The sequence below is a fragment of the Pan troglodytes genome, chromosome 15, assembly GCF_028858775.2.
Source record: "Pan troglodytes isolate AG18354 chromosome 15, NHGRI_mPanTro3-v2.0_pri, whole genome shotgun sequence".
Classification (NCBI taxonomy): domain Eukaryota; kingdom Metazoa; phylum Chordata; class Mammalia; order Primates; family Hominidae; genus Pan; species Pan troglodytes.
Genome location: NC_072413.2, coordinates 68,835,388 through 68,858,483, shown reverse-complemented (window position 1 = coordinate 68,858,483; position 23,096 = coordinate 68,835,388). Strand labels below are relative to the sequence as shown.

Genomic DNA, 23,096 nt, shown 5'->3' with positions numbered 1-23,096 from the left:
ATTGCTCCTGGGGAAAATATAACTATTGGAAAACCTAAGATCAGTGCTTGAGATATTTTGCAGACCCTGCACTCCATGGATCAACTGACTCCACCCAGACTGGTAATCTGGTTCCACCAATTCTATGATCCCATCCAGGAACAGAAGACAACAAGCAAGAAAACTCACTTGACCCCTCTATGATTCCATCTCCAACCTGACCTATCAGCACTCCCTACTTCCCGAGCCCCTACCCGCCAAATTATTTTTTAAAACTCTGATTCCCAAATGCTCAAGGAGACTGATTTGAGTAATAATAAAACTCCATCTCCCGCACAGCCGGCTCTACATGAATTACTCTTTCTCCATTCCAATTCCCCTGTCTTGATAAATCAGCTGTGTCTAGGCAGCTGGCAATGTGAACCTGTTGAGCAGTTATACTTCTTCAATGGCTAGTTTTGTTTAATAAGTAATTCAAGCATAATTGTAAAGAATGAGTAAATAAGGTGAATGTAAATGGCATCAAAATTTATAAATAAATTTATCATAGTTTCCAAAATCTTTTTCAGCAACTTCAAATTTTAAAATCATGTTAAATTAAGTAATTGAAAATTACTTTATTTTCAATTCAATTTATTTTAAATTCAATAAAATACTGAAACATTAATTATTAAGCATAGCTTTAGTTTATATACTTCAACATCTTGTTTTTAATACAGTATATAGAAGTTAAATATATTTGGATCTATTAAGAAACATAAAAATCTGGCTGGGCATGGTGGCTCATGCCTGTAATCCCAGCACTTTGGGAGGCCAAGGCGGGCAGATCACCTGAGGTCAGGAGTTTGAGACCAACCTGGCCAACATGGCGAAGCCCCATCTCTACTAAAAATACAAAAATTAGGCGGGCATGGTGGTGTGCGCCTGCAATTCCAGCTACTTGGGAGGCGGAGACAGGAGAATCGCTTGAACCTAGGAGGCAGAAGTTGCAGTGAGCTGAGATCACGCCACTGCACTCCAGCCTGGATGACAGAGCAAGACTCTATCTCAAAATAAATAAATGGATAAATAAATAAGAAGAAACATAAAAAATTGAGGAAACATTTCTTTCTAAAAATTAGGAAATGGCTTTCTTCTACAAATACTGATATAAAACAGTTTAAAATGGATTACTTCCTTGATTGTTCACTGGAAATTAATGTTACTAAGAGTTAAAATTATGATTAATGTATATAATTAAAACATGATACATATATGTTTACTATATGTGAAACGGGTGGAGTTCCCTTATCACCTTCACAGGGTATGTGACAGGGGTGTGGCTTGCCTCTTCAGGGCCCTACTTCTCAAACCCTATGGGAGCATGCAGACGGGTGGGTCATGGAGAGCATTTTTGGGCTCTGACCCACAGCAGAGTCTAGGGTTGAGGGTTTGCAGCTCCCGAAGCCCCAGCGGGAGTGTGTTACAGTATGTTCTTTCAGCTTTGCCATCTGCTGGTGGCTTGTGTTAATCAGCTCAATTAGACCCTTTGCCCTATCACAAGGACAAAGGGCTTTCTGTATCCTGGGTTCTTGCCCTAGTGTACTGGAAAAATCGGATCACATGTGGACTTGGAGAATGAGTGCAAGGTTTTATTGAGTGGTGGAAGTAGCTCTCAGCGAGATGGATGGGGAGCAAGAAAAAGGATGGAGTGGGAAAGTGGTCTTCCCCTGGACTTGGGCCATCCAGCAGCTAGACTTTCCTCCAACCGCCCTGGCCGAATTCCTCTTGGTGTCATGTTGTTCTGCCTTCAATGGCCTGCTGGTGTCTGCTGGTGTCTGTCTTCTGCTTCTCTCAATGTCCAGCTGCTTGTGTGTGTGCCTGCTGGGGTCTCAGGTTTTTATGGGCACAGGATGGGGGGGTGTGGTGGGCCAAAAGGCAACATTTTGGGTGTGAAAACGGAATCATCTGTCCTCATTTAGGTCCGTAGGCATGGGCTCGAGGATGGAGCCCTCATCAGGGACCCCCCCCTTCTCTACCCAGCACTTCCCTGCCCCCCTTCCCATATCATATGCCTATATACAATACATATTATATATAATATACATAATATATACATATAGTACATATGTGTACTATATGTATGTACTATACAGAATATATGGTACATTTATAGTACATATATGGACAGAAATATACTATCAGTATATTTCTATCAGTAGTACTACTGATAAAGTACTACTATCAGTAGTACTACTGATAAAGGCAGGAGACAAATTCCTAGGCAGATAGGGAAGAGTCCCTAGGCTAAAACCTCACTTTCAAGCCTAAAATAGCCTGAAGGCTGAAAGACTGGAGTGCTGGTCTGGGATGAAACCTGTGACCCAGAGGGAGAATTTCTGCCCCTGTTTGCCCACGCTTTCCCAATTGATTCTTTCTGAATAATGCCTTTGAACCCATCGAATGCTGCCTTTTCTGATACTACCTATGGCTTGCCTGGGCATGCCTACATGTGCACTGGGGGATTGGGGGGCCACAAGCAATTCATGCCTTATTCAGGGGAGGAGCCTGGCCTCATAAGCTCATGTGCGGTGGCCCTGGTTTTCAATTGTGAGGGAGAAACCTGCTTGGAGATCCCCTCTCTTTGCTAAGAGCTTTCCTTTCGCTTAATAAATTCTTCCCTCCTCACCCTTCAATGTGACCACGTGCCTAATTTTTCCTGGTCATGAGACAAGAACTCTGATTTAGCTGAACTAGGGAGCAAAAATTCTGCATCATTTTGGCCTATACGGGGGTTTGTCAGAAGGGTGAGTAAAACGCTGCCCCAAAAATATCTTTCACTTTCGTTTCTGAGCTTTCTCATCTTCAGACTTCTTCTGAAGGCAGGGAAAACTGCCCCCTCCCTGTCACTTTCAGGGGTTGGGAATGTCAGCCTTGGTCCAATCCAGTCTTTTCTGTGGCATTTTCCTACTTTTTTTCAGAATTAAAATAGCACCTATCTTTTCTTTTATAATATTGGGGGTGTTCCACCCCCACTCCAATGGCCACAGGCATGTGCTTGTGACAGACAGGCAAGTAGTAGCTCCCCACCACCCCTTTCCCTCCTAGCTGGGGCACATGGCCATGTCTGCTGCATACACATGCTGTGTTCAGTGGCCATGCAGTGCAGGACTGAGCCACAGCCACTTCCCGGGCCCCAGGGCAGTCTTGGGGGCCCAAGGCCCTTCATGGCTAGCTGGCCGTGTTTCCCACCACGTGCCCACGGAGTCTTCCCCTCCCCCAGCTGTGGGGTCCAGCTTGTTCTGAGCCTGAGGGAAGAAACAGGAATTAAAAGTTTCTTTCCCTGTTGGAGAAACTCATTTGCATCAGAATAAGAGGTTTCTTCCTCAACAATCTTCTCCAGCTCTACCCTTAAGCTGTTCTTTTTCCTTTTCTCCGTCAGGTCAGGAGTTAATGGGTTGGTTTGAAAGTAGTTGAGGTTTTTGCCATTACTTAGCATGGCGGTGACCACAATTGCTTTTGCACCAACCTAATAACACAGCTGTGCAATACAGGGGGCTTCTCCATGCCAGAGTTTTTTTTTTTCTTGAAAGGTGTTTTAATAGGCCAGGACCCCAATTCACAAGACACTCTTTTCTATCCCTTGTTGGAGGAGGACCCAATTCCACAGCTTCACCCATGACTTAATGAATCCTTGAACCCCACTGAGACACATTCTTGTCCCAAACTCAATTCCAAACTTTGGATTGAAACTCTAGGAAAGAAAACTGGATCTGAGGCAGATGACAATGGAAGTTAAGAGACATAGCACAGGTAAGCATGACTAATTCCTGCCGATTAAGCCAAGCCTCCCATTTCATGGATAGTGGTCGTGCTAGTATCTATGGCATGCATGAGGTCTAGGGAACTTGAAAGCTACTGACAGCAAGGGGAAAGGCAGTGTGTGGGTAAGGGTGGATAATCCTACCCTCTAACCCACCTGTTAACATGGGTGAAAAGTCACATTGACACCCATGGGCAGCACCCTGTCATTGTCTTCACGACTCCAGGATACAAGGAAAGAATAAAGAAAAGGGATGCCTCTCTTGCCTCTCCCTCACATACCCTGGGTATTTGCTGGGAAGAGAAGGGAACTAGGCATGCCTTGCTCCCCTCTTTCTAGATGAGTAGCCATTCATCTTCAGTCTTTACCCCTTTCAAAAGCACATCCTGAACCCTTGGGACTCCTTTGAAAAAAAATGCCTTTTTTATTACCTTTTTCCACCTCTGTCCTCTCTTCACAGATGGGTAATTGTGTCCCTGTGCTACAGCACACTCCCCTTGGATGCATCCTCCAAACTGGGAAAAATTAATATCCCAAACCTTAAACTGGTTGCCTTAGAATTGAACTCAGAGGAAGGGAACCTAGAAGGATGACATGCTGGAAAAAGGGCAAAAGTTTCATCATTCAGATGTTGGCCTCTCTCTGTCTGTACAAACTGGTAAAAGGAATGATAAGGATCACTGTTTATATTCTCTGTAAAGTTTTGATTAATGAAAAAGGATTTGTGAGGTTAGTCTTAAGCTGTAGCCAATCTGATGTGATTTGCATGTCTTTCTGTGTGATTCTGTCAGGAAGAGGGGTACCATATGATAGGATGTAGGCCTAGGACCCCATAAGCCTGCTGTTCAAGTCAGCCTGGCAAACTGGTCAGTAACAAACTTTGCTGCAGGCCTCCATCTTGTTTTACATCCTTGGGAGTGTGACCTGTAACCACGTGGCAGTACTTTCTTTTAGTCTCCGCCATTTTACAATGGCAACCTGGGTTCAATCCTGGCTTGAGAAATGAGTACTTTTGGGTTGATATCTGTGTGTAACTTTTGCCATTTGCTGATTCTCTTCCTTTCCATGAACAACTTCCAGCTTCCTTTCTTAAATCTTTCTTTCTCTGAGTTACCTTTAAAGGTCCTAGATTTTGTAAAAACTGCTTACTACCCCTTTGAAAATACTTCATACACTTGTGGTTAAGTCATAACCTTAATTGAAGCTTGTTGGTTTCACCTGTGAGTTACTTTTGGTAAAGTTCAAATGCCAAAAATATTGGCAGCTTGGCATGGCTAAAGTCAGCTTACAAGGAATTTAAAAGGACTTTCTTTTTATTTTTTTCTTTTTCTTTTTCTTTTTCTTTCTTTTTTTTTTTTTTGAGACAGAGTCTCGCTCTGCTGCCCAGGTTGGAGTGCAGTGGTGCAGTCTCTGCTCACTGCAAGCTCTGCCTCCCAGGTTCACGCCATTCTCCTGCCTCAGCCTCCCGAGCAGCTGGGACTACAGGTGCCTGCCACTGCGCCCGGCTAATTTTGTTTTGTATTTTTAATAGAGACAGGGTTTCACCATGTTAGCCAGGATGGTCTCGATCTCCTGACCTCGTAATCCACCTGCCTCGGCCTCCCAAAGTGTTGGGATTACAGGCGTGAGCCACTGCACCCAGCCAAGGACTTTCTTAAGGAATGCTCTACTTAATTAAAAGTGGATATCCAAGTTATAGGTATATTTAAAAGACCTTTATGTTCTCTCTTCTTGGATCTTGTTTTGCTGGAAAAAGTTTTTTTCTCAGTCGACTGAATTACTGTTCTCCCCATGTCTTGCAATTCTTAATGCATGCATGAGAGGCCCTAAGATAACTTCTGATGACCTGAGACTCCTTGAGAAAAACAGAAAAAGTGCCACAGATTCCATTTTGGGAGAAACATCTCTTTCCTTTATGGAACCCCAGGAATTAGAAATGGATCAATCTGTATCAAAATTTATTTTTTGTCTTCCAGCTATACCTGTGTATCGGGCCCTGTTTCTTAAAAGGCTCCACCCTGAGACCAATAATCCAATTAAGAAACTTGCAAATGAAAAATCTTACAAATACTGGATCTTCTTTTGTCTGTGTAGTTATATATGTATTATGTGTGTGATGTTTATATAAAAAAGCTCTAATTAATTGGACTAAAGAAAAAATAAGCACTTAGATTGAATATTTTTGAAGGAAAATTAAAAGCTATAATATTTTTTAGTTCATGTGACTTTAATCTTTGAGAAGTAAAAACAGTAAGTATTATTGGTAAAAAAATGCAAATATTGTTTGTTTTTTTGTTTTTTTTAAGATGGAGTCTCTCTTTGTCTCCAGGCTGGAATGCAGTGGCACAATCTTGGCTCACTGAAACCTCCGCCTCCCAAGTTCAAGGGATTCCCTGCCTCAGCCTCCCAAGTATCTGGGACTATAGGCACACCGCCACCATGCCCAGCTAATTTTTTGTATTTTAGTAGAGATGAGGTTTCACCATGTTGGCCAGGATGGTCTCGATCTCCTGACCTCGTGATCCACCCACCTCGGCCTCCCAAAGTGCTGGGATTACAGGCATGAGCCACCGCGCCTGGCCAAAAATGCAAATATTGTTAAAATGTAAATAGGTGGTCTAAGTTATGTAGGTCAGATAGTAAGTTTGCTAAATGTTTTAAGGTTATAAACTGCTTCTTTGGCTTTTGAGAACTATTCTACAACTTGCCTGCTTCACAATTGGTAAGGCCTGGGGATGTATGGAATTAACCACACCCTTAACTATGCTGGAAGGAGTCACACTTCATTGGCACCTAGTGCATAATTAAAACAACTTACCAGATTTTACATTAAAGTTAAAAATTGCTAAGAGTTATCATTATAACATGTAATTGAGACCACTGAAAATGGATTCACCTGCAAGGTGTGTAAGAACAGTAAAATGTGTTTTTAGTAAAAGATTATAAGAAGGCATGGAATGAAAATTTTTGCCTGAGGGTAAAGGATTGTTTTAAATTAGATAAGATAAAGCTAAAGGCTTAATCAAGTTGTGGAAGGTTTCTAAAAACTGATCTTGCAAAAGAAATGCTGTGTGTGAACATAGAATAGAATAAATTCAAAACGGTATTATATGTTTTTTATGTAAATTGAGCATTGAAATAAAAGAACAAGAAGGTTTCCTTAAGGTGCTCATCTGCTCTTTAGCAAAATTTGTAAAAGATTACAAAGGTTTATAAGAATCTCATCTCATGGTCAAACTGGTTAAGATTAGATAGAATTGTCTGTAAGGTTTTCCTAGAAAATTGGGGTTGACATTAAGAGTAAACTAATGTAAGGGTAAAATTTGGCTTTCTCTCCCTTGTACAAGATTTTCATGTAATAACAAAGGGAAATGAAAGATTTTTGTTTGTCTTGTGAATAAACTGCCAAGGAAAAGAAAGAGAAGACAGGAGATAATCTGGAAAGCTAAGTCTTTCCTCTTAATGAGTAAAGGTTTTTGCCTTGTTTTGAAATTATGAAACATCATTTTGGCAAAATAAATAATTTATGGTAATCTAGAGTTCTGTTTCATAATATCAAGTGCTTTGAACCTCTAACATATTTGACAGGTTGCCCAAAATCAAATTTCAGTTTCAAAATTATATTTCCTGACCCCCAGCTTTTGCATGCCACAGAGGGCCCCTATTGCATCCAAAAGAGAGGTAAATAGGATTATTTGACATATTTAAGTATGTGGGATTGCCAAAATGATGCTTCATCTTCATCAGGTTATATTTCAGTGAATAATATTAACGTATGTTCCAAAATTGTATGGGATTTCTAAAATTCTAATGTCTGATTATATGCTATCAATCATAATTAAGATTATTACAGTAAGTTATTATAAACCACAGAGATAACCAAATTTCTTTATCAATTGTGTTTTTAACTGTAAGTACCCTGGACATTTTGTTATTCACAGACAACTGTTGTCTTGTTTTGATCCTCTTCAAAAGATGGTTTTAATCAGCTATGGAACTTTGACAGGTGCTCTCAAATGCAAGTTTCTGATAACTTTGGAGATTGTGACATTTGAATGCTGGAAAAACGTATAGGACTCATGAAGAGTTAAAATGTTCATGAATATCAAGCAGAACAAGAGTTAATGGAATGGACTGAACTAATAGAAAGCTGAAGTAATCTTTTATTAACTGTTGCTTAAAACATTGCTGATCCTTGTTTTGTTTTTCAGAGTTAAAGAAACTTTTGTTTTGAGCTATTTACAGTCTTTAATAATTGAGTAAGTTATACTCCTGTGAACAAAATTTGGAGCATGTTTGTTTCTCTCTGCCTGGTTCCTCTAGAATTTGGAAACTATTTGTGAGTATTCTTAACTTATAGCAATATGGTTATTTGCATCAGTGCAATAAGAATCCATTTTCTTTTGCTGCAGGATGCAATTGGAGAAGCTGGTTGTTTTACCAAGGCTTTGACTGGAAGGGTACGCTTTCCTTTAAGGAATCAAGCTCAACTTGCAGAGCTGATAAAAGCCCCTTGGGAAAACTGGCTTCATACCTTGTCTACACAGTCCCTGTATAGGGTTCCTACCCTGTATGGGGAGTAAAGAATGTCACTTTCTAACAGGCCCAGGAACCCCATGTCCTTGGGACCTCAAGAAGAAAGGAATTTACCCAACTCGTAGGTATTTGGGGTACAAACACATGGCTAGGCTCAACTTTAAAAGGTGTTATCTGAGATTCCTTGTGGAACAGAGTTCCTTCAAATCCAGTTTGAAAAGCCTATGTAAAAATAATTATTTTTGTTGCACTTTATGCAAATAAGCAGGCCAAATATAAGACTAAAGTTTATTTTGCAAACAACTCAGTCCTATCATGATTTGTTTTTAACAAAAATGAGGACTGGAGAGAGAGAAATTATGTCTCAAACCTTATCATACATCTGTCATTAAATTCTAGACCAATTAGTTGTTTTAAAGTTTTTTTGCCTACATTTTAGACTAACCCTGTTTATTCCTGTGAATCAACTAGTGATCTCCTCCTGCAGCTCAGAAGAAAAAAAAGGGATGGATAATGTAAAAATCTGAATCAATATTCCAGTTCTGGGCAATTATCCTGCAAATCCTGCCAGGTGATAGGAGTAAATAGGGTGCCCATAACCTGGAGGTTTCTTTTTGGGAAAATAAGACCAAGACAGCTAACAAAAGCCAAACCCCATGCACCCAAATCTTAGCAGGTAACTATAGCCACCTGTTTTCTGGACGTGCTGGGAGCCTCGGGATTTTTCAGCTGCCTTTACCCCCCAACCTTTTGTCTCATTTTGATACAAGTCTTCTAATAACCCAGTTTGTCTCTTCTCGTCTTCAGACCATCAAACTCCAAAGTTCATGCAACCAGAGCCACAGATGATGGCCCATTTTTTACTGGAGATCCTTAGACAAGCTTCTGAGGGAAATCTGACTGCCATCTTCTCAAAACAGCACTCCCTGTCAGCAGGAAGCAGTTAAGATAGATCTTTGGGCCAGGCATGGTGGCTCACACCTGTAATCCCAGCACTTTGGGAGGCCGAGGCGGGCAGATCACGAGGCCAGGGGATCGAGACCATCCTGGCTAACACAGTGAAACCCCATCTCTACTAAAAAAATACAAAAAATTAGCCAGGTGTGGTGGCGAGCATCTGTAGTCCCAGCTACTCGGGAGGCTGAGGCAGGAGAATGGTGTGAATCCAGGAGGCAGAGCTTGCAATGAGCCGAGATCGCACCTGCACTTCAGCCTGGGCAACAGAGCGAGATTCCATCTCAAAAAAAAAAAAAAAAAAAAAAAGACAGGTTGATCTTCATTCCTGTTCTAAGGGCAGTTAGTTGTACCTCTATAGAGAGTGGAATGATTGATAGAAGCAGAAGGCAGACAAATGTCTAGGCAGACAGGGAAGGGCCCCTGGCCTAAAACCTCACCTTCAAGTCTAAAACAGCCTGAAGGCTGAAAGACTGGAGTGCTAGTCCCAGATGAAACCTGTGACCAAGAGGGAGAACTTCTGCCCCTGTTTGCCCACCCCTTCCCAATGGATTCTTTCTGAATAATGCCTTTTCACCCATCGAATGCTGCCTTTTCCAATACTACCTATTTCCAATGCTACCTATTTCCAATACTACCAGGCTTGCCTGGGCATGTCCACATGTACATTGGGGGATGGGGTGGGGCCACCAAGAATTCATGCCTTATTCAGGGGAGGAGCCTGGCCTCATAAGCTCATGTGTGGTGGTCCTGGTATTCAATTGTGAGGGAGAAACCTGCTTGGAGAATCCCTCTCTTTGCTGAGAGCTTTCCTTTCACTTAATAAATTCCTCCCTCCTCACCCTTCAATGTGCTCACATACCTAATTTTTCCTGGTTGTGAGACAAGAACCTGGATTTAGTTGAACTAAGGAGCAAAAATCCTGCATCACTACATATATGTAATATGTAATATGTATGTACGTATGTTGTACATATATTACATATATGTAACTAAAAACAAGAGAAATAATTCTGTATGCAAAGTGTATAAGAAAAGCAAGTTATGTTTTTGGTCAGCAAGTTTATAAGAAAGGCATGAAAATGTGGTTTTTGTTAAAAAATGTCATTTTGTCTAGTTAGGTTATTTAAAGGTTGTTTCAAAATGAAGGCAGAAAGAAATAGTATAGAAAAAATGGAGTGAATGTTAAAAGTTTTAAAAAAGAGAACAACAGTAAAAGAAGTTTTTGTGATTAAACTAGATTAAATGAATTTATTATAAGGATTGAAATTTAGTACTTAGTATTAAAAGTACATCTAATATAAAACTATAATTTAGTTTTCTCTTTTAAAAAAATTTTCATGTAGTACTGAGATATAGTAAAATATTTTTGTCTTTTTGAGTAAACTTCAAAAGAGAAAGAGAGAGAGAGAAACCAATTTTGTGTGTCTTACGTTGCCTTTGTTAGGTCTTTGGTAAAATGAGTCTCCTCTCTATCAAAGATCAAAATCAACAGATTTTTGCTTATTAAAATCTTTTTCTTTTTTTGTTTTGAGACAGAGTTTTGCTTCCGTCTCCCAGGCTGGAGAGCAACGGGACAATCTCAGCCCACTGCAATCTCTGCCTCCCGGGTTCAAGCGATTCTCCTGCCTCAGCCTCCTGGGTAGCTTAGATTACAGGCATCCGCCACCATGCCCAGCTAATTTTTGTACTTTTAGTAGAGACGAGGTTTCACCAAATTGGCCAAGCTGGTCTCGAACTCCTGACCTCAGGCAATCCCACCTGCCTCGGCCTCCCAAAGTGCTGGGATTACACGTTTGAGTCACTGCACCCAGCCAAAATCTTTTTATTATTACTTTGGCTAAATTAGTGACTGTTATTTTACAGTGACTTATGATCTTTTTTGATCAAGCCTTCTAAACCTTTGACATATTTGACAGGCTTCTCAAAATCAAATTTCAAAATCAAAATTAAGTCTTTTTAACCTCAAACTAACTTTGAGATATTCCAGAGGGCCCTTGAAGCATTCCAAAGGAAAATAATAAACAGGCTTATTGGATATGTTAAATTATATAAGAAGTATTATCATGTAAGACGTGGTGTTTAATCTTTTTTGGAGTTATATTCGTATAGATATGTCATTAATATGTTTTCCAAAATTGTATGAGCTTCCTAAAATTCTGATAGGTCCTGGTATGTTATCAGTCATAATTATAATTATTATGTTAAATTATTGTAGGTGACAGAAATAACCAGATTTCCTTGTCAACTGTGTCTTTAACCATGACCATTTTAAGTCTTGTTGTCCACAGTTAATTGTTTAATTCTGATACTTTTTCCTGAATGTTCTTTAAAAGCAATTGTAATCCTAAAGTGTTATATCTTCAAAGAGGTTCATGGAAAAGATGGTGTTTACAGTTTGGATATTTGTCCCCTCCAAATCTCATGTTGAAATTTGATCACCAGTTTTGGAGATGGGGCCTAATGAGAGGTGTTTGGGTAAAAGGGGCAGACCCCTTGTGAATGGCTTGGTGCCATTTGTGTGGTAACAAATGAGTTCTTGATCTATTAGTTTACATGACAGCTGGTTGTTTAAAAGAGCATGGCATCCTTCCCCTGTCTCTCTCTTTCTTCCTCTCTTGCCATGTGACATGCCAGCTACCCTTCTCCTTCTGCCATGATTGGAAGCTTCTTGGGGTTCTTACTGGGGCAAATGCCAGTGCCATGCTTCTTGTACAGCCTCCAGAACCCTGAGCCAAATAAACCCCTTCCTAAATTACCCAGCCTCAGGTATTCTTTCACAGCAATGCAAAATGGACTGAGAAGGATGGAAAGACTCTGATAAGTACAGGCTTCTGATAGCCTTAAATTCATATCACTGGACTGTGTAAGAATCCCCAAGACCTCTAATGAAAAGATTTACTGGTTTGTAAAACTGCTAAGCAGGACAAGAATTAATTAAATACCAAGAAAGTACAAGTAAGCCAGTACTGAAATTGTTAAGATATGCAATTTAAAGGAACTCCATGATCCAAGTCAAATTACATATGATAGCACATTGCTATCATACTGTAGTAAACAGTGCTATGTGCCTGAATTAAAGAAATAAAATTGGTATTTAAAAGGCTATAAATGGCTGGGTGTAGTGGCTCACGCCTGTAATCCCAGCCACTTTGGGAGGCCGAGGCAGCAGATCACCAGAGGTCAGGAGTTCGAGACCAGCCCGGCCAACTTGGTGAAACCCTGTCTCTACCAAAAAATAAAAAAATTAGTTGGGTGTGGTGGCACACACCTGTAATCCCAGTTACTTGGGAGGCTGAGGCAGGAGAATCGCTTGAACTCAGGAAGAAGAGGTTGCAGTGAGCTGAGATCATGCCACTGTACTCCAGCCTGGGCGACAGAGTGAGACCCTGCCTCAAAAAATATAATAAAAATAAAAGACTATAAATCCAATTTTAAGCATGGACTCATGGAGAGCCTGGGTGGCTGCCTGGTCCTTCCTGAGTCCTTGATGCTTTCATTTTTAAAAGCTCTGCACTCCATGGCTCATCATGGAAGAGATAAAATAATCCAAATAATGAAAAAAATATACATTGGTGTGGTGACTGTTCTAAAATTGCTAATATGGTTTATGACCAATGTTTGGTTTATCAAATTTAGAATCCTGAGAAGACAATCAAAACTTTAGGTATGGGCCATTGGACATTTATAGTGGTCTTCTTTCTCTTTCTTTTCCTTCCTTCCTTCCTTCCTTCCTTCTTTCCTTCCTTCCTACCTCCCTTCCTCCCTCCCTTCCTCCCTTCCTCCCTCCCTTCCTCCCTTCCTCCCTCCCTTTCTCCCTCTCTTTCTCTCTCTCTTTCTCTCTTTCTTTCGTCTGTCTTGCTCTGTCATCCAGGTTGAAGTGCAGTGGTCTCAGCTCACTGCAACCTCCGCCTTCCAGGTTCAAATTATTTTCATGCCTCAGCCCTCTGGGTAGCTGGAACTATAGGCGTGTACCACCACACCTGGATAATTTTGGTATTTTTAGTAGAGACGGGGTTTCGTGATGTTGGCCAGGCTGGTCTTGAACTCCTGTTCTCAAGTGATCTGCCCACTGTGGCCTCCCAAAGTGCTGGGATTACAGTCATGAGCCACTGCGCCTGCCCTCAGTTGCCATTTTCAGTGCATGTTTTCTGGTTTAGAAGTTTTCCCATGCAGGAAGCCAATTCTATAACAGTAGCTAAAAGGTTATTAGAAAATGTGTTTTCCTCATGGGGGATTCCTGAAGAGATCTCTAGGGATAAAAGTACTTGTTTCACTGGAGAAGTTGGAAAACAGTTAAATAAAGTATTACAGATTTAATAGCCTTAGGTGAAGCTAACTGAATTGACTGGATTGCCTTGATATTGCAGATTGATAAAAGGTATTGCAGATTAATAAAAGCCAGATGCACTTACAGTGGAGAATGTAAGTTGACCCCCTTATAAAAGGATCCTAAACTTGGATATGACTAAATGTTGCGAGGCTTTGATGCATTATGTCAAAGTGTATTTTCACCAGGTAAAGGAAGCTTTGCAGAATGCACTGACCAAGAGCACTCAAATCCTTCATGATCTAGAACCCAGAGATTTGGTCTTCTGGAAATGGTATCAGAAAAAGACTGCCTTTGCCACTCAATCTGCAGCCAAACTTTGGGACTTTGATACTTGAATCCATATCTCACAAATTAAAAAGGGCCCCCCCAAACTCTTGGAACTGTATAACCATTAGAAACTTTAAGGTAAAGCTAACCAGGGAAGTTTCTCCCCAGAAGCAGATGGTATCCTAGACTTAAGCAGCTTCCCCAAGATCACAAATCAAAATTTCTCTGCCATCATGAAACTCTTATTTTTCTTAATCTTTCCTTACGTATGCCTACCTCTTGAACTTGGCAGGATAATGCTGTAATTAGAATTTCACAATGAGTAGATTTTATGGGTAAATTCATGGAGTGTTGAATCTGTCATGCCAAACCCAGATCTTTACATGACCTAAGGGATCCTTTAGTTAACCTGGTGGGTAATGTTAGCAACATTCCTAACATAACTGTTGTTCAAATTGTACTAGTAGTAAGACTTCTAAACCGACTTGCTCTCACTCCCTGTTTTAATTTAATCCAATAATGGGATACAAGAACAATGACCAATGAGTATATCACAAGACAGGTTTGCACCAATGCCCAAATGGAGTTTCTTGCAAACTGACTTATGTGTCAGGATATGATAGCACTCTTTCAACCCGTAATTCTGCCTCAGGCCCTTGGTTTGAAATTGCTAATTTCACCATTCCAGGTAATGTATCCATGAACAATAGAACTGGAAAAGGGGCCTTATGTCTATCCATGGGGTATACTTTTATTTGTGGAGGATTTTGCAGCCAACTTTACACATGGGCAACCTTATGCCTTTGATGGATTGAGCATGAAGGGCCAATGTTAGATTTATTTTCCATGGCTTGGAGTAAATATAAATGAGGCAATAATTTGAAATGTTTTCCTGACTGGGTGTGTTGGCTCACATCTGTAATCCCAACACTTTGTGAGGCTGAGGTGGGAGGATCATTTGAGCCTAGGGGTTTGAGACCAGCCTAGTGAGACCTTGTCTCTACAAAAATATTTTAAAATTTTAGCTGGGCATGGTGGTACATGTCTGTACTCCCAGCCACTTGGGAGACTGAGGTAGGGAGAATTGCTTGAGCCTGGGAGGTTGAGCAAGACCCTGTCTCAAAGAAGGAAAGAAAGAAAGAAAAAGAAAGAAAGAAAGAAAGAAGGAAGGAAGGAAGGAAGGAAGGAAGGAAGGAAGGAAGGAAATTCCTTATAATCATCTCTATAGCAGATTCTATTGCAAAGGCTATGGTTGCATAACAGACTTTAAATTATCTTGCTAAAGTTGTACTAGATAATAGAATTGCTCTAGATTCCCTACTGGCTGAATAGGGAGAAATCGTGCAGTTGCTGACACGTTTTGCACATGGATGAATATGCTGGGTATTATAGAGACTCATTTGCAGAGGATTAATGAACAGGCTGCTTGGTTAAAATAGGTACACTCTTTGTCTGGTTTATTCTTTGATTTATTTGATTTTTGTTTGTTTAGTTCATAGGGACCCTAGCTAAGGGGCATCTGCAAACTGTTGGTATTATCCTCCCGATGACAGTGGTCACCTTGGTGCGCTGTATTCTCTCAAATGTTTTAAATGTTTGCTAACATGCAGCCATTTGTAGAATGTCAAATTGTTACTCTTTGGCTAGAATGACAAAACTCAAAGAAATGCATGATCATGAGGATACCATAACCTATGAATGACATGCTGAGACGAGAAACCGAAATGATGGTAATTGAAAGTGGTGCTCTAAAGCCTTAGATTTTGGTCACACTCTGACCTAGGAGAGAACCCGAGCAAAAGAAGGGAATTGTTAAATAAATGTATTGTTTTGCACTGAGCTCCTGTCACTTGCACAGCTAGTTTTTGGACCAGGTTGTACCGAAGGCATTCCCCTCTGGATGCTTCCTGCCTTTGCACCTGCCACCAGAGTCAGTGGAGAAACTACACTGTCTCCAAGCTTGTGTGATCTGATCTCTGTAGCATATGTATGAGCCATTTGCTGCTCGAGTCTCTGAGAATCCAATCATTCCAGAAAACACTTCCAGTTGGGAACAGACAGGAACCAATTTAAGAATTCAACTTCAAGTTCAAGAAACAGTCCCCTAGGTCACAGAGCAACTGTATGGGGGGATTGCAGCCTCCTTTTCAGCATGAACATGTTCATACCAACACAGACCAGGACTGCTGCCCACTGCAGGTCACCATTCTCAATTTCATTTTTATTCCAATTGCCATGAGAATAATATTTACCCTGTTTACTATCAGTGTGAGCAAGGACAGGCAGCATCATCAAGACTGGTATTCCAAGGTTCTCCTGTTCAAAGTGGTGGGAAACTGCACTGGACCCAGTGCACAGCGTTCAACTCTTTGGTGGGATCCTCAGTAGCCATTCTCTCTGAGACCATAGTTACTGCTTTCCATCCCTTGGGGGCAGCCCTGAGTCTAGTCCAGTAGTAATCAGATTCCAGCTTGGAAGGGGCGGCTGGATTGTGTATCTGGTTAGTAGTGCACATGCTCTTCAGGTTCCTGGGGCTCCCGTTAGAGGACAGAGAAGTGTTGAATCAGGAGGAACAACAACTATGGTTTATAAACATATTTTAGTGTAAAAATTTGCATTTGAATGGAGCGGCCCTGTTTTCTGTATCAAAAACCCATTTGGTGTTATTGAGTTTGTTGTTCTTTATTCTTTTATCTCAGTGAAAACTGTTGATCTTGTTCTAGGAAAAAATTAAACTCTTTAAGTTCTCCCCCTAAAAATTTTCTTTTAACAAATAAAATACTAATATCTAGGTCTTATTGTTACAGGAAAGGGGTCCTCACTTAGACCCTAAGAGAGGGTTCTTGGATCTTGCATAAGAAATAATTCAGGGCAAGCCCATAGCATAAAGTGAAAGCAAGTTTATTAAGAAAGTAAAGGAATAAGGCCGGGCGCGGTGGCTCATGCCTGTAATCCCAGCAATTTGGGAGGCCCAGGTGGACAGATCACCTGAGATCAGGAGTTCGAGACCAGGCTGACCAAAACGGAGACACCCCATCTCTACTAAAAATACAAAATTAGCCAGGCGTGGTGGAACATGCCTGTAATCCCAGCTACTCGGAAGGCTGAGGCAGGAGAATCACTTGAACCTGGGAGGCGGAGGTTGTGGTGAGCCGAGATCGCGCCATTGCACTCCAGCCTGGGCAAAAAGAGCGAAACTCCATCTTAAATAAAAAAAGTAAAGGAATAAAAGAATGGCTACTCCTTAGACAGAGCAGCCCTGAGGGCTGCTGGTTGCCCATTTTTATGGTTATTTCTTGATTATATGCTAAACAAGGGATGGATTATTCATGCCTCCCCTTTTAGACCATATAGGGTAACTTCCTGACGGTGCGATGGCATTTGTACATTGTCATGGCATTGATGGAAATGTACCAGCGAGGACAACCAGAGGTCACTGTCATTGCCATCTTAGTTTTGCTGGGTTTTGGCCTGATTCTTTTCTGCAAACTGTTTTATCAGCAAGGTCTTTATGACCTGTATCGTGTGCTGACCTCCTACCTCTTTCTGTGACTTAGAATGTCTAACAGTCTGGGAATGTAGCCCCATAGGGTTTTAGCTTCATTTTACCCAGTCCCTACTCAAGATGGAGTTCCTCTGGTTCAAATGCCTCTGACATTATGTCTCAAAGGAGGAAGTCTGAATCCCGCAGGTTGAAGACAGCAAAGAATTGACTGATACTAGATACAAATACCAGTAGATTTAACTATTGTTTTTATTAGAATTGTGATTGTTTTTGTTAGTGCTCTGGATTCAAAATTTTGTAGGTTTTCAGAAGTCTGCCCTTAACCAATTTCCACCATAGACTCTGTTATTTTAGTGCACAATCTTGCAATATGTGAGTTTTGTAGGATTGCATATAAGATGTTACACCAGAAATAACCTGTACTTGTTTATGTGTCTGTCCTGGAACAGTACATCTGAGACTTTACTACTTATATGAATCATCTGGAGTTATTTCTAAAATGTAGATTTTGATTCAGTAGGTCTGGGGTGGGGCCTGAGATTGTGCACTTCTAAAAAGCTTCCAATCAATGTCCATGCTGCTCATCTAAGGACTACATTTGAACAGCAGAGTCTTGGAGTAGACTGTGAATTTGAGAACAAGGGTTGTGCCTTATTGGTCTAATATCATCAGTGCCTTTTGTATATGCCTGTTGAATGAATGGTCACTGACTCATCACTATGCACCCATCTCTACTGCCTGTAGGAACAAACCACAGACAAGTAGATCATGCACCCACATCCTTAACCAAACTCATCCTTCACCACATTCCCTTCCTCACTGATGAGTTTAGGGCTGATGTAGTGGCCCCAGCACAGCAGGAAGAATCTTGGAATCTTGGAATTTAACTCTTCAAATATGGAAATAAGTTCAGGTATTTACTTTTAATTGACTGTGATTTTCCATGGTAGTAAACCTCTTTTAATTCGTTTTCACTTTGTTAATATTATCTGTTAAATATATCTGGAATGAATTTCTATATAGTTTGGTCTAAAATCAGTAGTTTTAAGAATGACAAAACCTCCTGGGTCAACAAGGACATGCTGCTCTTAATCAGCCTATGCTATTAATATATGGTATAGACCAGGAGTTAAAGATAATTAACCGTAAAGTTTCCAAACATATAAGATCCAAAGAGGTGCATGGATTCTTGCAGTTGAATCCAAAGCTCATACCACTTGCCACACGAAGCCCATTAGTCAAAAGACATGGTGTTGGGGCAAGGAAAGTAACTTTATTTCAGAGAACCAGCAAGCCAAGATGGCAGACTAGTGTCCAAAATAACCATCTTAAGTTAATAGAATTTTAGGCTTTTTTATGTTAGAGGAAAGGAGAATTAGAGGGCCTTCAGTTGAGATCAAGAAGTGACTGATGATCATAGATACCTGGGTGGCAGTGAGGGTCCAAGTTGGGGGGTTGTGAAGCTTCTTTGCCCTTGGTCAGGTCAAAATGCTCCTATACATCTTTAACATAACATTGTTACTTGTGTGTACACCTCTTTATCTTCTTAAAGATTAGTTTTGAGAAGGGACTATCATCATCTTTCCCTTTAAAAAGTTAGGCTATAAATTAAATTCCTCCCATAGTTAACTCAGCCTATGTACAAAGATAAATAAAAGTAGTTAACCCAAAAGATATCACTATGGGCGTGGGGAGGTTAGGAGCAAAATGGAGCTAGTCATGTTAGGCTTCCTTTTGTTACTGGAAAGGTGTCCTGATCCAGACCCCAAGAGAGGATTCTTGGATCTCGTGCAAGAAAGAGTTTGGGTCAAGTCCACAGAGTAAAGTGAAAGCAAGTTTATCAGGAAAATAAATAAATAAAAAAATGGCTACTCCATAGGCAGAGCAGCCCTGAGGGTTGCTGGTTGCCCATTTTGATAGTTATTTCTTGATTCTATGCTAAACAAGGGGTATTTAGCATAGTTATTATGCCTCTCCTTAGCATAGTTATTCGTGCCTCTCTTTTTGAGACCATATTGGGTAACTTTCTGATGTTTCTATGGCATTTGTAATCTATCATGGCGCTGGTGGGAGTGTAGCAGTGAGGACCACCAGAGGTCACTCTCATCACCCTCTTGGTTTTGGTGGGTTTTGGCCATCTTCTTCATTGCAACCTGTTTTATCAGCAAGGTCTTTATGACCTGTATCTTGTGCCGACCTCTTATCTCATCCCATGACTTGGAATGCCTTAGCTGTCTGCGGATGCAGCCCAGTAGGTCTCAGCCTTATTTTACCCAGCCCCTATTCATGATAGAGTTGCTCTGGTTCAAACACCTCTGACATTTCCTCCCTCCCTTTTTTAAGAGAACCCTTAATCCTAAAGGTTGCAGAGGGATGAAGATCCATCTTTCATAACTTCTTCAGGCTGAATAGGGGTAGTAATATTCCTGCCTAACTATTAGGGTCTCTTTTGTGCAAGGTAGAGAGGAGCTCAGTAAGAAAGCATCAATACGGTGAGGGCCATTCATAACTCCAAGTTTCGACAAAAGATGCTATCTGAAAGATTAATACGTGTTCAATTTAAGAAAATTGAGGGTAATGTAGGCATGTGAAGCTCTGCACCCCATAAATCAGGCCACTAAAATGACTTGGCCTTATAATTGGCTTATGTCTGTCTTTTCCCTTTAGTCTCATTAAGTTAAAAAGGATTATTTAAATTTAATAATGTTTAAATTTTTGTACTCCTTAGCAATTTCTTCTCCATCTCTAGAGGTGAGAGATACAAAAAAACTTAAATGATAAATACTGTTCTATCAACAATAAGCCAGATTCTAGAAAAATAAAAAAAATTAAACAAAATACTGTACTAAAAGCTTTACACCATCATCCTTCTCAGTCCTCATAAAGGCCCTAAAGTTAGGTCCTATCATGATTCCCATTTTGTTTTATTTATTTATTTATTTTCAAAATGATGTTTTGAAATATTTACACAGTGTAGACTGGCTGAATGGAACTAATTAACATATGCATTACTTCACATACTTCATACTTTTTTGTGGTGAGAACACTTAAAATCTACTCTCAGAGATTTTCGAGAATACAGTACATTGTTATTAACTGTAGTCACCATGTTGTACAATAAATCTTGTGAACTTATTCCTTCTGTCCAAATGAAATTTTGTGTCCTTTTGTTATCCCGATTCTGACTCCAAGACAAGGTTCTTGGATCTCATGCAAGAAATAATTCAGGGTGAGTCAATAAAGTGAAAGTAAGTTTATTAAGAAAGTAAAGGAATAAAAGAATGGTGACTCCATAGGCAGAGCAGCCCTGAGGGCTGCTGGTTGCCTGTTTTTATGGCTATTTCTTGATTATATGCTAAACAAGTGGTGGATTATTCATGCCTCCCCTTTTTAGACCATATAGGGTAACTTCCTGATGTTGCCATGGCATTTGTAAACTGTCATGGTGCTGGTGGGAGTGTAGCAGTAAGGACGACCAGAGGTCACTCTCATGGCCATCTTGGTTTTGGTGGGTTTAAGCCAGCTTCTGTACTGCAACCTGTTTTATCAGCAAGGGAAAGACGTGTATCTTGTGCTGACCTGCTATCTCATCCTGTGACTTAGAATGCCTAACCATCTGGGAATGCAGGCCAGTAGGTTTCAGCCTTATTTTACCCAGCTCCTATTCAAGATGGAGTTGCTCTGGTTCAAATGTCTCTGACACTTTGACCAAGTCTTATTTTATAGATAAGGGAGTGGAGGCTTATACAATTACATTAACTTGCCCAAGATCATGTAGCCAGTAAAGTCATGGAGCTGGCATTCAAATCCAAGTCTATCTCATTCCAGTCATTAGCACACTATTCTCTGCTGCCTTGTAAAATATAGGATGGGTTTTGAACATCCACCAGTGGAGGTAGAATTTGGGCGGACACTGAGACAAAGCCTAAGGCAGTTCAGGTGTTTTCTCTGACATTATGGATGAGCCTCTTTAGGGTGTATTGTTTTAAGCCACACTTTGACCTAAGGCTTTAGAGCCACCCAACAATATAATACAAGTCTTTCTTTTGAATACTAATTTTGCAATTCTTTGTACACAAATGACATGAAAATAGGCCCATTCTATGCAGTTTAAAAAAATACTTGGGGCTGGGCGTGGTGGCTCACGCCTGTAATATCAACATTTTGGGAGGCCAAGGTGGGTGGATCACTTGAGATCAGGAGTTCGAGACCAGCCTGGCCAACATGGTGAAACCTTGTCTCTACTAAAAATTAGCTGGGCATGGTGGAGGGCACCTGTAATCCCAGCTACTTGGGAGGCTGAGGCAGGAGAATCGCTTGAATCTGGGAGGTGGAGGTTGCAGTGAGCCGAGATCATGCCACTGCACTCCAGCCTGGGTGACAGAGTGAGACTCCATCTCAAAAAACAAAACAAAACTTGAAAATACTTGGTATATTAGTTTGCTAGGGCTATCATAACAAACTACCATAGATTAGATGGCCTAAACAGCAAAAATGTATTTCTTACAATTGTGGAGGCTAGAAGTCCTAGATCAAGATGCTGGCAGGATTGTTTTTTTCCAAGATCTCTCTCCTTGGCTTGCAGATGGCTGTCTTCTTCCTATGTCTTCACATGGACTTTCCTCTGTGTCCTAACCTCTTCTTATGACCCCAGTCATATTAGATTACGTCTCACCCTAATGACCTCATTTTAGCCTCATTACTTTTTTAAAGACTCTATCTCCAAGTACAGTCACATTCTGAGGTACTGGGGATTAGGACTTCAACATGTGAATTGGGGACCTGGGGACCTATTCAGCCCATCACACTTGGATCAGCAAGGCACCCCTTGAGAATAATCCTGGATATAGAAGAGAGATCTTCAATTTCTAATTCAAAATTAACAATCACATGTGTTTTACACCTGACTTCTAATAATGGTTATTTAAAATTGTTACTCTAATTTTTCATCCTCTTAGAAAATAAATGTATTCATGCTGAATGCAAGGCTTTTTAGGAATTGTGGTCTACAATGTGCAAGAATGCAGGCCAAGGACTGTAAACACAAAAATATAGGAGGCAATATGCCCTCAGCATTACACTGCCTAGAAAGTAGATTTCTTATCTTAAAAATCGTTTCAAATCAGACAATCTATAGAATGGGAGAAGATATTCACAAACCATGTGTCTGACAAAGGCCTAATCTAACAAATCAACAAGTAAAAAACAAATGACCCCATTAAAAATGGGCAAAGGATGTGTCTCAAAAGAAGACATACAAGTGGCCAACAAACATATGAAGAAATGCTCAGCATTATTAGTCATTAAAGAAATGCAAATCAAAACCACAGTTAGATATCAGCTCACACCAGTCAGAATAGCTATTATTAAAAAGCCAAAAAACAACATGCTGGTAAGGCTGTGGAGAAAAGGGAACGCTTATACACTGTTGGTGGGAGTGTAAATTAGTCCAGTCACTGTGGAAAGCAGACTGGAGATTTCTCAAATAACTTAAAACAGAGTTACCGTTTGACCATTTGATCCAGCCGTCCCATTACTGGCTACATACTCTAAAGAAAATAAATCATCCTAACAAAAAGACACATGTTCATCACTGCAAAGACATGGAATCAACCCAGGTGCCCATCAATGGTAGATTAGATAAAGAAAATGTGGTACATATATGCCATGGAATCCTACACAACCGTAAAAAAGAATAAAATTATGTCCTTTGCAGCAAC

General features: G+C 40.5%; 1 long non-coding RNA gene and 1 pseudogene across 1 annotated transcript; both read left to right on the top strand.

The window, feature by feature from the left end:
• The first annotated feature begins 2,564 nt into the window (after positions 1-2,564).
• Positions 2,565-8,722, top strand: LOC134808407 (uncharacterized). The gene is made up of 3 exons (XR_010151299.1): positions 2,565-2,765; positions 3,717-3,771; positions 6,088-8,722. It is a non-coding gene; the product is annotated as an uncharacterized LOC134808407 (long non-coding RNA).
• Positions 8,723-13,743: 5,021 nt separating this feature from the next.
• LOC112205339 (transmembrane protein 183-like) lies at positions 13,744-16,280 on the top strand (annotated as a pseudogene).
• Positions 16,281-23,096: the final 6,816 nt, after the last annotated feature.